Raw genomic sequence first — 17,303 nt, 5'->3', positions numbered from 1 at the left:
TTTCCTGATCCTCTGGCTAGAGAGAGCAGGCTTTTTTTGGGGGGGGGGGGGGCTTTTGTTGGGAGGGGTCTGGGCCCCTTAGCATTTGTGGTTGATGGCCTCTTCAGCTGTAAGTCTACGATATATAAGGCAAAACAAACCAAGCCAAACAAAGACAAGAAATAAAAACCCAGAGAACTCATCACCATGTCATTCCTGGGGTTATGAGGTCCCTAGTTAGTCTGCCTTCTTCTTTCCACTTTTCAGGGTCTTATGCTTGTTTTATAAATAATGCCCAAGGTTTTTAGTTGTACTCAGTGGGAGAAATGGAGAAAGTGTATCTACTTCATTTTCTCGGAAGTGGTGGTTCATCAATATTAGCAATATTCATTCCCCTCTCTTTCCAGTCCTACTGAAGCCCCATTTCTAACCATTCCCATTTGCTCTCTATCCCTGTGTACATCTATCTACCCCCACTATGTCAACACCAGTCTCACCCTTCTAGTTTTGGAGGAAAGCCAACAGTAGGAGATACCAGAGCAATGTGCCATTCCCCTTTCAGTCTTTTATGAATCTACACTGTCTGTAGACCAAAGTCCAAACTTGTTAGCCTGGCAATGGACACGTCAGAGTTCTGGCCTCTGTGTTCTTTTCACCCAGAGGTCCCCTTCATTTGTAGGCAGATGCTTATTTTCTGCCTGGCATGTCTGCTCCCCCTTCACTCCATCCCTGCACACAGGACCCATTTCTCAATGCCCACATTCTCCAATAATACCTTCCAGCTGAAATGGACACCCAGTTCAGGATTTGGCCCTTTTACTGATAATTACTGAAGGTCAGTTAGACTTATTTTAAATTCATTAAAGGACTGGGTCATGTTTGATACTTCTTTGTCTCACAGCATACATGAGCACCTGATAAATACTCTTTTGGAAAGAATAACTAAAGGCCCTTGCTTGTCAGTGTGAATCTCTTGGCAGAACTCTGAGAATTAAACAGAAATCCAGTGCCAAGAAGATAAGATTAGCTATGGGCAAAGTTATCTTAAACACCAGTAAGAAAGAAGCAGGAGAGTAGGCAGAATTTGGAGAATCTAATCAAAGTTATAAATATATCTAAAAAAGGAATAAGTTTAGAAGAGGACTAGGAGAAGCAGTCACCCAGCTAGGAGGAGTGTCCTGACCTGGGGAAAGGCCCATGGGTCCTAGAGATGGAGACAGCCCCACCTGTGGTATGGATGCCCAGTTTGAGACCCTGTGCACATGAGTCTCACCAGCTCTTGAGTGGATTCTGTGCTCACCCAGGCGGCCTTGGGAATCCAGCTTCCCATTACCATTTCTGTATAGTTAGGGAACTGACCCAAAGATGCAACTGTTTGGGCTCATGGCAGACTTGTTTTTCATTTCAAATAGACAGGCCTCTGGTATGAGCTTGGTTGGTTGGCATAAACCTATTTGCAATAGCAATAACAACAACAAAACATTATTTAGTACTATGTATCAGACTGGGCTAGGCATTTCCTAGATCATCTCATTTTATCTTTGCCATCATCCTATGGGGTAAATATATGATCATCCCATCTCATGGATGAAGGACTTGAAGCTCAAAGAGATTACATTGCTTACCCAAGCTCAGAGCTGGGATTTGAACCCAAGTCTCCTGACTCAAGGCCTGATTTTCAGCACTAGGCTTTCTACGATAGCCCTTCCTATGTGCCAGTCATTGTCCTCAGGTCCTTATGTATATGAATTTGTACAACTCTCCAAGCAACTCCTTGAGGTAGCTACTATTTCTATCCCCAATGTACAGCTGAGGAAATAGGCACAGAGAGGTCATGCAGCTTGCTCAAAGTCACACAGCTGATTTTGAACCCAGGATTTGAACCCAGGCAATGTCACTAAAAACCATTATGTCATGCTGTCTCTTTTGGGGCACTTGCCTGACTTTTTCTAATAGATCTAAGCCTCTTGAGGGAGAAGACTCAGTCTTACTCTTTTTTATATCCTCAACAGCTTCTGCAGTACCTAGTACAGAGTAAGGCTGTAATACATGTTGGTTCAGTTGAATTCCCCTACAAGGGGAACCCATTAGCCAACTGATCTCTTCCAGTTACTTTCCGATTCCATGAAGACAAATGTGCAAGCTCATCTAAAGTAGGTTTATGCTGGGCTGCAGGCTACTTACTCTGCTTTACTCACTCCATAAAACATTCTTTTTTTTCACATAGCATAGGACTGGGGCTTCTGACAAAAAGGCAGAATACAAATTCAAGGGCTACAGCACTATGAATGATTTCTACTGGAGCATAGTTTTCACATCTGGATACTTGAGTTTTCAGTTACTCCAACTTGGCCTAGTGCTTCTCAATGTTGGGTCATTTTTTCCCCCTTACAAGGGACATTTGGCAATGTCTGGAGACATTTTTGATTGTCACAAGATGGGGGTTGGGATATGAGTGCCACTAGTATCTAGTAGGTGGAGGCCAGGGACACTTCTAAACATCGTACAGTGCAAGGATAATCTGTCACAACAAAGAACTAACCGGCCCCAAATGTCAGTAACGTTGAGGTTGAGAGATCTGGATTGGCCAAGCAGCCCCCAGATTGGCACGTACAAGTGGTTTTAAAGAGGAAGCATTGCCCAACAATTAAATTAGGTTTTACGAGATTTGATTCCCAGAGAACAAAGATCACCGGGGGAAAATGAAAGTGAGCATTCCGTGCCAAGGAACCATCTTAGTTAGGGAGCACATTCTGAAACAGTGTTTTGAGAAGAAAGGTCTTAAACCTCCTCCTAGAAACCCAGCTTGGGAGCTTATTAAAATGCAGATTTCTGGGTCTCACCTCAAAACCACTGAAGCAGACTCTCTTGGGGAGAGTAGGAGGGATCTGCATTTTTAGGACACCCCCAGGTGATCCAGATGCACACTGACATTTTCTTCTAGAAGTAGGGGAGGTAGTTTGAGTAGTGGTAGACAGACCATATGCATGGTGGTTTTTAAAAAGTTAACTAAAAATTCTCACATTCTAGCATGATTTCTTCAACTTCCACCATTTATACAGCACCATTATGAGTTGTGCTCTAGACAAATACCATGTGTATTACTCTTTGCTTAATAATTTAAAAAAATCAAATCACTTTGTAAATTCTAACATATTTCTAAGCAACAATACCCAATAAATCATAGTTGTATTTATTGGGCATCAGCTAATTATAATTTTTCTTCATACTCCTGAGAATATATTACCATGAGAATAAAAAGTATCTGCCCACGCCACACAAAATTGACATGCAACACATGGGAAGCAGTATATTATGGCAAAGCAACTGCAGTCTGCCAGGAGAGTGCTACTAATGGTAAGTGCATGCTCTGTAAGGCAGACATACATGGCTCTGCATTTGAATCTCAGAGCTTCAATGGATGGCAATCCTCCTGCTTCCTGGAGGAGGAAGACTATAGTTAGCAAATGCTTACATGCTTGAGCATACTCAGTGGTATTATGTGGCCTCATTGACAGCCCCACCAACTCCCATCTATGAACTTTGGAAAACAACCATCTTAAATCTAGAACCAGGACAACATTAAGGGCCAATGTATTTTGAATGTCACTGAGCCTCAGATATCAGAACCCACATGTGAGGAGCAGAAGTCACTGCAACTAGAAACTGGTTTCCATTTGCTATGGTTTGGATGTTTGATCCCTCCAAACCTCATGTTGAAATCTGATTCCCGAGGTTGGAGGAGGGGCCTAGAGGGAGGTGTTCGGTCATACGGGCAGATCTTTCAAAAATAGATTAACGCCCTCCCTCCTGGGTGAGTCTCGCTCTATTAATTCTCAAAAAGCTGGTTGTTAAAAAGAACCTGGCATCTCCCTGCCTCTCTTGCTTTCTCCCTCACCATGCGATCTCTACCCACAGCATGAGTCTTCCCTTGGCCTTCCCCATGAGTGTAAGTAGCCTGAGGTCCTCACTAGAAGCAGATGCTGGCACCATGCTTCTTGTACAGCCTGTAGAACTGTGAGCAAATAAACCTCTTTTCTTTATAAATTACCTAACCTCAGATATTTCTTTATAGCAACACAAAATGGACTAAGCCACTATTATCATCCTCCTATTCCCAGAGCACCCTTTATAGGTTGGGGATGGGGAGTATTAATAGAAGGAGAAGCGTGATACAATGAAAGCTACAAAAAACTTAATGCCTCTGCTACAAATCAGGATAAATGTGAGCAGTTCATCTTTCCATTTACATCCTTTCCCAAAATGCCTAAACTCAACATAATGTGAGTTTTAACTGGGCTCTGCACACAGCCCACCTTGCTACAAACCCAGTGAAGAAAGCAGTAGCATGAGATTATGAGCATGCTTGTATTAGCTAACACCACTTTATTTTTGGCTTTTTCCTCCAATTTGCATTAAGCTGCCTGCATAATTTCCACCTCAGGTGAAACCTCTCTGTATTAGTTGTTTCCTACTTGAAATACATTGATTTTCCATGTAAGACAGGAGACCAGCAAGTGGGATGCGACGTGTGACTGTGGAATTGGGTTAGGAGGAGGGTAAGACACAATACCCTTAGACTCAGGTAAGACAAACGCAGCAAAAAACTCATGACAGCATTTCTCTTTGGGGTAAAGATCTGGGAAAGGGGGTGTTTTGAGTGTAGCCATAAATGGATACACCTTTTTCTATTGCCTCAAAGGGCTTGTTATTTAAAACATTTCTCTTTTTGTGCAGTTGTAAATCAATCCCGTTTGGCTCCAACTGAAAAGATAATATGAGGTCTGAGCTTTGATGACTAATATGTATTTACTGAGCACCTACTATAAGCCATGCAGGCTCTGGGTTGAGAACAAAGCCCTGCTCTCACTGAGTAGGAGTGGGGAAGAAACGCAGATAAAATACATGTCTGGGAGAGGAAATGTTCCCAGTGCTGTGAAGAAAAATTAAGTGGCAGAGCTAGAGAGGGTGTAAGAGGATCTCTGTAGGAGTTAGAGGGGGTTGTAGCTCTGAGGACAGAGATTAAAAAAAAAAATAGAAAATGCATTCCAGCCCTCAGGAAACCTGGAATTTCACAAGTACCTGGATGAGGACTTGGATTTACAGTGTCCAGCTCAGTGCCTTGGGCCAGGAGGGAATTAACACACATTTGCTGCATAGGTGTTCCATGGCTGTTGAATGAATCCCTAACCCTAGACACCAGGACTTCTATAAAACTGTGAGAAGCTCCAGTGAGTGAGTATTGGGCAAGTCTGTGCAAAACCACTGCTATAACCAGAAGAACAAGGCCGGGAGTGGGTTCTGCTGAGTAAGAGCAGGAGCCCAAAGGTGAAGAGGGGAAGGGCAGACTTGGGGGCTGGCCTGCCTGGGCTTGCACCCAGCATGCCACTCTCCAGCAGAGTGACCTTGGCAAGTGGCTTAGCCTCTCTGCAGCTCAGTTTCCCTATTTATTAAATTATTAAGATATTGGGATCTATCTCAGAGGATTATTGTGAAGTTTTAATGAGTTAACACAGGTAAGTGCTTAGAGCAATGCTGGTCACAAAGAGTGCTTAATAAGTATCAGCTCTTAGTGTTATTCTGTGGCCGAGACATATTAGGATTGCTAGCTCCTATTTGGACTTGAAGCCAAAAAAAAAAAAATCTTACAACGTGGAGCTTGAGATGGATGAGGGGGAGACAGGAAGGCAATTAGAAGTGGGGGAACGAGGCTTAGTTCTGCCTCTGACTTTGGAAATTTAGGTCTGCAAACTTCACTCCTTTTTTTTCATTTCTTTAAACAGAGTTGAATATGTACCTATTAAGTGGTTGTTGCATCCTTTTCTGAAAATGGATAGTTAATGATATCACCACTATCAGGATGAACAGCAATTTCCCACTGATGAATCCCACCACCACCACCACCTCTCCCACCACTATCACCATCAACTTTCCCTGAGGCTTTTTCTACTCTTTCCTCATCCGCAATTTCTTTCTGGTGATTTGACAAAATGACAAGGGCTTTGAAACTCAATAACTTCACAGCTGTGTGACCTTAGGCAAGTCACTTCACCTCTATGAGGTTAAGTTTCCTCATCTATAAGATGGGTTTCTTGTAAAAACTACAAGGCACCTAGACAAGGATTGTCACCTGCATGGAGATCTGAATAAATGGTGGCTTATTTTCATGGTGTGGACAAATCAGTCACCATACCTTGCTGATTTCCGTTTTAATGTCCTGAAGTGTTTCATTCACTTGAAGGGAGCGGACCACCATTATTTCTCTTCATGAATTTTGGTTTCCCAGTTGAGCAATACTGCTTGAGGCCTCTAAGCCAAAAATGTGGGTTTTAGCGATCTGGGCCACCATATCTGGCAAAAAGAACAAAGTTGTCCTGACATGCTGGGTGAGGATTTGTCCTTGTGTGACCCTCTTAGCCCCACTTCCAACCATTTAGTTATCCAGAGAGTTGACTGGGCATGAGGCAAGAGGCAAGAGGCTTTGCCATGAACCAGCTTAAGGAAATAGAAACTCTCATTCTTTTTTTTTTTGGTCAGGAAAACATGAAAAGTCACACATATGTGAGGCAATACTCTGGGATGCTAACCTAGTCTTTAGTGTTTCTGTTCCTTTGATAATCTACTTCAGTAAATGGAAACTAAATTGCTCCATTAAATTTCTAAACACTACATTAAGAAAATAAACAGACAAAACAAAAGCCTCTCAGTTTGCAAGGGATAAATCTAAAACCAAAGAGTGGGACACAATGTTCTCCAGAAACAATTAGACTTGACTTTCACACCAAAAAATGTAATCATCAGTGATATGTTAGAATTGTAGGGTTTTGAATGAAACTTAACAATGAAACTATGGTGCGCAAAAGCATTGACTCATGGTGGTTACTGTTATCCCCCAAAGATCATTTCATTCTGGTAACCCTATGAGGTAGATACTATTTTTCTTTCCATTTAATAGGTGACAAAACTGAGGTACAGTGAGGTTAGCAACATAACTAGTAAGTGAGACACTAGAATTTTAACATGGTTGATAGCTACCATGCTGTCTTGCCTCTCGTGATCTGGAAGTGACTCCAGTGCTCAGTGCCAGGGGAAGCCCAGGTTCCTATTTGAGCAGGCTCCCAAGACACCCAGGGTCTATCAAGTTGCCAAGGAAAAACTCATTCTGGCTCAGGACATCAGTTTCTAAAGTGCATTCCCATACCCTAGGTATCTGGAAATCCATCATAACCTTAAGTATTAATAGTATATTTATCCCCATTTCACAGCCACAGGAACTAAGGCTGTTGAAAGTTAAACAACTTTTCTGAGTTTGGACACGTCATCTACATTTCTCATCTAATTCCCAGACACTGTTCTTTCCCTGATGACATATATCCAAGTTTAAGCACAACCAAACAAGGGTTGAGAAAGCTTTAGACGTTTACAAAGCTCCCTTCATACCTAGTACTGTGCTTAGACCAGGAACAGAGGGAGGTAGAGGGCAGCAGAGCAGGGACTGGCTTCAGAGCCGGAAAGGTGGCTATGTGACTTAATGTGTCTGAACCCTGGTGTCCTAGTCTATTAAATGGTTTAACAGCAGCTTCTAGTATGTAAGTTCCTTGTCAGGAGAAAAACTGTTTTGCTCAGGGCTGGAGCCTTAGCATGTTGCATCATATTGAGCATGTAATAGATGCTCAATAAATATATTTTAAAGAATAAATGAAAATTACTTCACAGTGTTTCTGTAGAGATTTTATAAGATATGGTATACACAATGCATAACATAGAACTGACGCTCAAAAATGCCAATTACCTCCATCATTGTGTCATAGGCTTTTGTATTCATTATCCTGTTATATCATCCCAAGAATCCCACGAAATACGTAATGCTTTGCTCATTTTTCTGCAGGAGCAAACTGGAGAAGAGGGCAGGGAATAAAATAATTCTTAGAGAAGAGTTCATCCCTTTTAAAAACAATATGCCCTTAAGAAAAAAAAAAAGAGTCCTAGTAAGGAAATATAGGAAGGTCTAGAGTCAGCCCAGGGAGAACAGAAGAGCAATGGGAACTTTGGATCAGGACTGTTGGGTCCTTTGGCCTCTTTTAGTCTTCCACCTCTGAGGCATTCCAGCTTCAGGCAGGATGGACTCCCCACCTCTGCATTTGCCATCAGCCCCTCCTGTCAGCAGAGAGCTCCTGACTGAGATAGAGTGCCCAGCTGCGCTATTATCAACAAGAATGGTAATCCTAATGAATTGCAGTCTGATGAATCACTGATTGCAAGAAAGAAAAAAAATAAGAGTGAGCTGATTGAAACTCTTAATAAAGCTTATTCTTTGGGAAGGGTCTGGGTTGGCAGGTGGGAGGGCTGAGGGTATTAGAATCTAAGGGGAGATTTTTTGCATGGTTCTGATGGTCCAGTTGCAGAATACTCCTCTCTTCTATGCTTATCTTGGCGAGAGCTTTTTTTTTTTTTTTTCCTACACCATATCCAAATTGCCTGGGTTTTAGACTGCAGATGTCTAAAGAGCAAGGATGACATCTACCTTGTTGCCCTACATCTTAACACAGCATCCAGAACATAACGGGTGTGAAAATATCTGGTCCTCTTCCCTGACACCAGGATGCTAGCTAGGTAGCAGTGAGAGGAACAATGAAACAACAAAAAGAGCAGAAAAAAGAGCCATAGGGTGAGAGCGCACAGATTTGTTTATGAATTCCAATTTTAAAAGGGCTTATAGAAATTGACTGCTAAAACTTCAGCCATGCAAAGCCAATCGTGCTGGAAATAATCCTAGTGGTCACACATTCTTCCTGTGCTATGCAGTAGCATCTCCTGGCAGCTCATCTGAAGAGAAGCCTGCGTGCCTTAAGCCAGTAACACCCACTTGGTGTTCCTTCCTCAGAAAGTGCATTTCTCCACCAGCAAAAGCGTCACCTAATTTAATTGCAAATGCCCTTGCCAATGCTCACACCTCCTCTATGATGTGATTACTATTGGCTCTTCAATTTTCTACCACCCATGTGCCCCCTTTAAAGAAGGGAGAGAGCAAGAGGAAAACAAATGTCAACATTAATTGCAATTTAATACAGTTCACTGGAGATGACCCTGGGGAGAGGGATGAGGGAAATCAATTCTGGTGATTGAAAAACAATATGAGAATTACAAGAGGCTACAGCTGAAATCTGGAATACGAGAAAAAATGCCTCTCTGAATTTTCTGCCTGGGGCTCAGTCAGACTGTTACTGATTCAATGTACTGTGATTCAAACATTTCTTGAGAACATGCTGTGCATCAGTCACTATACCAGACATTGAGGGGGACAGAGATGTCCAAGACAAAACCTGTGTCCTCAAGGGGGCTTCCCAGTGGGTGGGTGAAGGATGGGGGTCATGATACTGAGATGGATTTTTAAAACTGACAAAGCAGAATCAGAAAAATGGCTAAAGAGAGAGATGAATGGCTACCTTCTTTTCCATGCATAAAGGATGTGAAAATGTCAGGCAGGGCAGCTGGATCTTTATTTTATGGTTTCATAGAGAGTGACCTGGCCAGAAGCCCTTGGGAAACTGGGTGATACAGGGCAATTTATTCTAGCACCTTCAAAGGAGAAAAGGCCAGTGTCCTCCCTTCTCAACGGGCATTGCCTAGCACCTAGTGCATAACTCCCATAGCCCAAGAATCAGCCTGCCTGGCATCTCCTGCCCCCAGAAGGGCCATGCCACTGTCTCCACAAAAACCTGCAGTCTAGGCCACTGAAGCATTTGTAGGCACTTCTTACATTGATTACAGCCAAAGAAATCACATGGAGACTATACTACTGCATCCACCTACCACCAAAGCCAAAGCACCTACCCAACCAATGCTATAGGACACATCTACAGGAAAAAGTCTTTGCTTATGAATATAAAATTGGAAGAGGCAGCTGTCCCACCAGATGCACAGATATCAATATAGGGACACAGAAATAAGAAAAAACAAGGAAACACAACACTTTTAAAGGAAAACAATAATTTTCCAGTAACAGATCCCAAAGAAGAGGAAATCTACAAAATGTCTGAAGAGAAATATAAAATAATGATCTTAAAGAAACTCAGCAAGATACAAATAATACGGATAGATAATTCAATGAAATCAGGAAAATAATTCATGATCTCAATGAGAAAGTCAACAAAGAGATATAAAAAAGAGCCAAACAGAAATCTTGGGGCTAAAGGATTCAAAGAAGAAAATAAAAATTACAATTGAGAGCCTTGACAATAGACTAGATCAAGTAGAAAAAGAATTTCTAAACTTAAAACAGGTCTGTGAAATAACTCAGTCAAACTTTTTGTTTTTTTAAAAAATAAAGACTAAAAAAGTATGAAAAAGCCTACAGGGCCTATAGGATACCATTAAGTAAACAAATATTCACAGTATAGGGTTCCAGAAGGAGAAGAGATGCAAAAAGGCACAGAAAACCTATTTAATGAAATAATAGCAGAAAACTTCCCAAGTCTTGGGAGAGATTTGGACATCCAGATCTAGGAATTTCAAAGGTTCTCTAGTACTTTCAGAGGCACACTATAGTCAAACTGTCAAATGTCAAAGACAAAGAATTATAAAAACAACAAGAGAAAAGCATCAACTCACATATAAGAGAATTCCCATTAGACTAACATCATATTTTTCAGCCAAAAACCTCACAGAGCAGGAGAGAATGAGATTATATAATCAAAGTGCTGAAAGAAAAACAAAACGAAACAGAACAAAAGCCAGCTACTCAAGAATATCATAGCCAGCAAAGCTATCCTTCAGAAATAAGGGAAAAATAAAGGTTTCCCCAGATAAGCAAAAAATAAGGGAAATCATCATCATTAGACTGGCCTTATAAGACATGCTTAGGCTGGGCATGGTGGCTCATGCCTATAATCCCAGCACTTTGGGAGGCTAAGGCAGGCAGATCATAAGGTCAGAAGTTTGATACCAGTCTGACCAACATAGAGAAACCCTGTCTCTACTAAAAATACAAAATATTAGCCGAGTTTGGTGGTGTACACCTGTAATCCTAGCTACTTGGGAGGCTGAGGCAGAAGAATCACATGAACCTGGGAAGCAGAGGTTGCAGTAAGCTGAGATTGTGCCTTTGCACTCCAGCCCAGGTGACAGTGCGAGACTCCGTCTCAAAAAAAAAAAAAAAAAAAAAAAAAGACATGCTTAATGGAGTCCTACATCTGCAAGCAAAAGGATGATTAACTACCATGATGAAAACACACAAAAGTATAACTCACTGGTAAAGCAGATATATAAATGAGAAAGAGAAAGGAATCAAACCTTAAACTACAAAACCATAAACAATAAGAGATGAAGAAAGGAACAAGAAATTACAAAACAACCAGAAAACATTTAACAAAATGATGAGAGTCAGACCTCACTTATCAATAATAACCTTGAATGCAAATGGATTAAAATTTCCAATTTAAAAAAATACACTGGCTTAATGAGTTAAACACAAGACCCAACTATATGCTGCCTATAAGAAACTCACTTACTTTGTAAAGACACACATAGACAGAAAATAAAGGACTAGAAAAAGATATTCCATGCAAACAGAATCTGAAACAAGCAGCAGTATCTATACTTATATTAGATAAAATAGACTTTAAGCTGAAAAGTATAAAAAGAGACAAAGAAGGTCATTATATAGTGACAAAGGGATCAATTCAGCAAAGTGATACAATGATTGTAAATATATACGCACCCAGCACTGGAACACCCGGATATAAAAAGCAAACATTGCTAGACCTAAAGGGAGAGAGAGAGACCCCAATATAATAATAGCTGAGGACTGCAACACCACACTGTCAGCATTGGACAGATCATCTAGGCAGGAAATCACCAAACCAGCATCCTATTTAAACTACACTATAGACCAAATAGACCTAGCAAACATTCACAGAACATTTCATCCAACAGCTGCAGAATACACTTTCTTTTCATTAGCACATGGAACGTTCTCCAGGATAGACCATATATTAGGCCACAAAACAAGTCTCAATAAGTTTAAAAATCAAAATCATATCAAGTATGTTCTCACACCATAATGGAATAAAACTAGAAATCAACCACAAAAACTCTGGAAACTGAACAAATACATGGAAATTAAACCACATGTTCCTAAATGACCACCGGTTCAATGAAAAGGTTAAGAAAGAAATTGACACATTTCTTGAGCCAAATGAAAACATAAACACAACATACCAAAACCTATGGGATACAGCAAAAGCAGTTCTAGGAGGGAATTTTACAGCAATAAACACCTACATTTAAAAAGTAGAACAATTTCAAATAAACAACCTAATGATATACCTCAAGGAACTAGAAAATCAAGAACAAATCAAACCCAAAATTAGTAGAAGAAAAGAAATAATAAAGATCAGAGCAGAAATAAACAAAACAGAGATTAGAAAACAATACAAAAGATGAAAAGTTGGCTTTTTGCAAAGGTAAACAAAATCAACATTAGCTAGACTAACTAAAAGACACTACACCACACACACACACACACACACACACACACACACACACACACACACAATCTACCAAGATTGAACCAGGAAGAAATAGAAAACTTGAATAGATCAGTAACGAAGAAGATTAAATCAACAATAAAAAGTCTCCCAACAAAGAAAAGCCTAGGACCAGATGGTTTCATTGTTGAATTCTACAAAATTGTTAAAGAAGAACTAACACCAATTCTTCTTAACTAGGCCAAAAAATTAAAGCAGAGAGAATTCTTCTAAACTCATTCTATGAGGCCAGCATTACCCTGATACCAAAACCAGACAAGGATACAACAAGAAAACTACAGGCCAATATCCCTGGTGAATATGGATGCAAAAATCCTCAACAAAATACAAGCATATGATTTGCATATGGGAAAGGAGGAAGTAAAATCATCAGTGTTTGAAGATGACATGATATTATCATATAGAAAAAGCTAGGTTCCACTAAAAACCTCTTAGAAACGACAAATGAATTTAGTAAAGTTGAAGGATGCAAAATCAACATATAAAATAAAAAGTAGTGTTTCTATATACCAATAATGAACAAGCTGAAAAAGAACTCAAGAAAGCAATTCCATTTACAACAGCTACAAGAATAAAATACCTAGGAATAAATTTAACCAAGGATGTGAAAGATCTGTACAATGAAAATGATAAAACACTAATGAAAGAAATTGAAGAAGACATACACAACAAAGGAGATTTCATTTTCATGGATTAGAAGAATTAGTATTGTTAAAATGACCGTACTATATAAAGACATCTACAGATTCAATCCAACCCCTTTCAAAATACCAATAACATTCTTCACAGAAATAGAAAAAAATCCTAAAATTCATATGGAATCACAGAAGACCCCATGTAGCAAAAGCAATCCTAAAGCAGAAAGAACAAAACTTGAGATACCACACTACTTGACTTCAAAATATGCCACAAAGCTATAGTAAACAAAACAGTATGGTATGGGCATTAAAAAAGACATATAGACCAATGAAACATAGTACAGAACCCAGAAATAAATCCATGTATTTACGGCCCACTTATTTTCAACAAAGGCATAAAGAACATACATCAGGAAAAGGATAGTCTTTTCAATAAATGGTGCTGGGAAAACTGAATATCCACGCACAGAAGAATGAAACTAGATCCCTATCTTTCACTATATACAAAAATCAACTCAAAGTGGATTTAAGATATAAATGTAAGACTCCAAACTATAAAACTACTAGAAAAAAATCAGAGGAGAAATGTTTCAGGATTGGTCTAGCCAAAATGTTCATGGATAAGACCTCAAAAGCACAGACAACAAAACCAAAAATAGACAAGCGGGATTATATCAAACTAAAAAGTTTCGCATAGTGAAGGAAACAATCAGAGTGAAGCGACAGCCTTCAGAATGGGAGAAAATACAGTCCTCTCATGGTATATGCAGGTGATTGATTCCAGGATTCCCCCACCCCCCAACCTCCATCACCTATACCAAAATCTGCATATATTTGAGTCCTGCAATCAGCCCTGAGGAACCCACTATGTAAAAAGTTGGCCCTTGGAATATGCAGGTTTTGCATCCTGTGAATACTGTATTTTCTATTTTTATTTGGTTGAAAAAAAATCCCTGAATAGGTAGACCCACACAGTTCAGATCTGTGTTGTTCAAGGGTCAACTATGTTTGCAAACTATTCATCCAACAAGGGATTAATATTCAGCATATACAAAAAATTCAACAGCAAAAAATAAAAATCCAATTAAAAATGGGCAGTTGATCTGAATCAACATTTCACAAAAGAAGATATTCATATGGCCAAGAAGTATACGGAAAAAATGCTCAACATCATGAATCATTAGGGAAATGCAAGTCAAAACCATAATGAGATATCATCTCACCCTAGTTAGAATGGCTATTATCAAAAAGACGAAAAATGACAAATGCTGGTGAGGATGCAGGGAAATGGGAACCCTTGTACACTGTTGGTAGGAATATAAATTAGTACAGCCTCTATGGAAAACAGTATGGAAGTTCCTCAAAAAGCTAAAAATAAAACTACCATATAATCTAGCAATCCCACTACTGGGTATATATCCAAAGGAAACAAAATCAGTATGCTGAAGAGATATCTGCACTCCCATGTTTACTGCAGCACTATTCACAATAGCTGAGATATCAGATCAAACTAAGTGTCCATCAACAGAGAAAGAAAAAAAGTGTATTATCAAAAATACTATTCAGTCATGAAAAAGAATGAAATCTTGTCATATGCAGCAACATGGATGAAACTGGGAACATAATGTTAAGTGAAATAAGTCAGACACAGAAAGATAAATACTGCATGTTTTTGTTCATATGTGGGAGCTAATAAAGTTGATCTCATACAAGTAGAGAGTAGAATAGTGGTTACTATAGGTTGGGAAGGGTAGGAAAGAGGGGATAGGGAGAGGTTGGTAAATGGAGACAAAATCATAGCTAGATAGGAGGACTAAGTTCTAGTATTCTGTAGCACTGTAGAGTGACCACAGTTAACAATAATTGTTTATGGCTGTGCACGGTGGCTCACGCCTGTAATCCCAGCACTTTGGGAGGCTGAGGAAGGCAGATTACCTGAGGTCAGGAGTTTGAGACCAGACTGACCAACGTGGTGAAACCCCGTCTCTACTAAAAATACAAAAATTAGCTGGACGTGGTAGCGTATACCTGTAATCCCAGCTACTCAGGAGATTGAGGCAGGAGAATCGTTTTGAACCCCGGAGGCGGAGGTTGCAGTGAGCCGAGATTGCACCACTGCACTCTAGCCCAGGCAACAGGAGTGAAACTCCATCTCCAAAGAACAAAAAACCCCAATAATTGTTTATTTTTGAATAGCTAGCAGAGAGGATTTTGAATGTTCCTAACACAAAGAAATGTACATGTTTGAAGTGATGAATATGCTAATTCCCCTGACTTGATTCTTACATATTGTATACATATAGAGAAATATCACTCTGTGCCCCATAAATATGTACAATAATTATGTGTCCATTAAAATAATTTTAAAAAAAAAAAAACAAAAACAAAAAACAAATCAAGAAAAGGGCCGTTTCTGTGTTTCTGGACTCTGATCTCCACAGGCTCTGTCGGCAGTTTCAGAGGCAGAGGCAGCTCTGTGGATCCTGAGTTGCTTGGTCCCACTGAAGAATGAGATGACTGCTGCCTGGTCCTCTTAGTCCCTTTTTAAAAGGGACTACCCCTGGGGAAGGGGTGGAGAGGGGGCTGCTGCTGTGTGGCTTGGAACCCTCCGGACAACCTGGGGTGAGAGAAGTAATCCAGGACCACCCACGGCAGGAGGCCGGCGGCAGTACAGCTCTCAGGCTGGCCAGAGCCCAACGCAAACACTGGTCAGCCTGGGTCACTGCTGCACACTGTCCCCTGATGAGCCCTGGCTGGCAAGCGCGGCAAAGGGTGGCACCACCAACAGGAACAGACTCAGCCACAGGGCCGGGGGGTGGGTGGGAGAAGTGGGACAGACGCCACCTGGAAAAACCTTTCTCAGCCCAAGGCCCAGGCCTGCGACTCCAGCAGCTCCAGGCCACACGGCTCCTTGCCCTTTTCCGGGGGCTCCTTCTACTACCTCCGGTTTTCCATTTTCTTTTCTTTGCTTTGGTTATTTCTAATTTTTAGAACATTTTTGCAATGAAACGTAATTGCAAAAACCACTTTACCTTTGCACCAACATATCTATGTTATGTACATATACAGTTGTATATATGTATACGTTTTTTCATTTTTGATGTTTCTTTTTTTTTTTGAAATGGAGTCTTGGTCTGTCACCCAGGCTGGAGTGCAGTGGCGCAATCTCGGCTCACTGCAACCTCTGCCTCCCAGGTTCAAGCTATTTTCTTGCTTCAGCCTCCCAAGCAGCTGGGATTATAGGCACCTGCCACCATGCCTGGCTACTTTTTTTTTTTGTATTTTTAGAAGAGATGGGGTTTTACCATGTTGGCCAGGCTGGTCTTGAACTCCTGACATCAAGTGATCCACCCACCTCGGCCTCCCAAAGTGCTGGGATTACAGGCCTGAGCCACTGCGCTAAGCTGAAGTTTCTTTCTTTTCACCCACACTCATGAATCACCACTCCATCTCCATCTGTGTCACACACTCACACGTGCTCATACCCTCACACTCCCACTCATGCACTTCACACCCACTTCCACACTCCTCACTCACTCATGTACACACACACACACACACACACACACACACACACACACAGTGGCAGAGCACTGTGTCAGGTACATGAGCCCCACAGTCAATTAGATCTGGTTAAAATTCTGCCTCTAATGCTCTGTGACCCTGGGCATATGACTTAACCTATCTGAACTTCCATTTCCTTGTCTTATAAAATAAAGATAGTAATAGGGCCTTGCTTGTAGGGCAGTGGAACGGACCAAATACAAAAGGCTCAAATATTTGTCTGCTTGGACCTGAGGAAGTGCTCATTCCTTTCTCTTAGTTTTTCTGTTATATCCTCTCCAACAATAATTTCTATTATGTGTTTGTCTCTTTGGAAGTACTCAGTAAGTGTTCGCTATGATGATGATTACAACAAGTTTGTTAATTCTGTTATATTACATTGCTTAACTTGAAACAAAAATCAACACACTTTGATTTTTAGAGTGGTTTTAGGTCTACAGAAAAAAAATGGGCACGAAGTACAGAGGGGTTCCATATAATTCCTCTCCTCTTCTTTTCCTGGTTTCCTTTATTATGAGTATCTGGCATGGTGGGGTACGTTTGTTACAAGTGAAAAACCAATACGGATACATTA

The 17,303-nt window shown here is 40.6% G+C and overlaps 1 protein-coding gene across 5 annotated transcripts in view; it reads right to left on the bottom strand.

Moving 5' to 3' along the window:
* The window catches only part of ZHX2 (zinc fingers and homeoboxes 2), a 194,686-nt gene that overhangs the window by 69,797 nt on the left and 107,586 nt on the right, over window positions 1-17,303 (bottom strand). For 2 of the 5 annotated variants that reach the window (XM_077943979.1, XM_077943976.1), the window contains one exon: window positions 6,173-6,330. The exons of the other annotated variants lie outside the window; for them this stretch is intronic. The gene's annotated coding sequence lies outside the window, so the exon portion shown is untranslated. The remainder of the gene's footprint in view (window positions 1-6,172; window positions 6,331-17,303) is intronic. 5 annotated transcript variants of the gene reach the window in all.

This window comes from Macaca mulatta, chromosome 8, assembly GCF_049350105.2.
Source record: "Macaca mulatta isolate MMU2019108-1 chromosome 8, T2T-MMU8v2.0, whole genome shotgun sequence".
In the NCBI taxonomy this organism is placed as follows: Eukaryota; Metazoa; Chordata; class Mammalia; order Primates; family Cercopithecidae; genus Macaca; species Macaca mulatta.
Note: the sequence above shows the minus strand (reverse complement) of the source record. Positions and strands in the feature narration are given on the sequence as shown.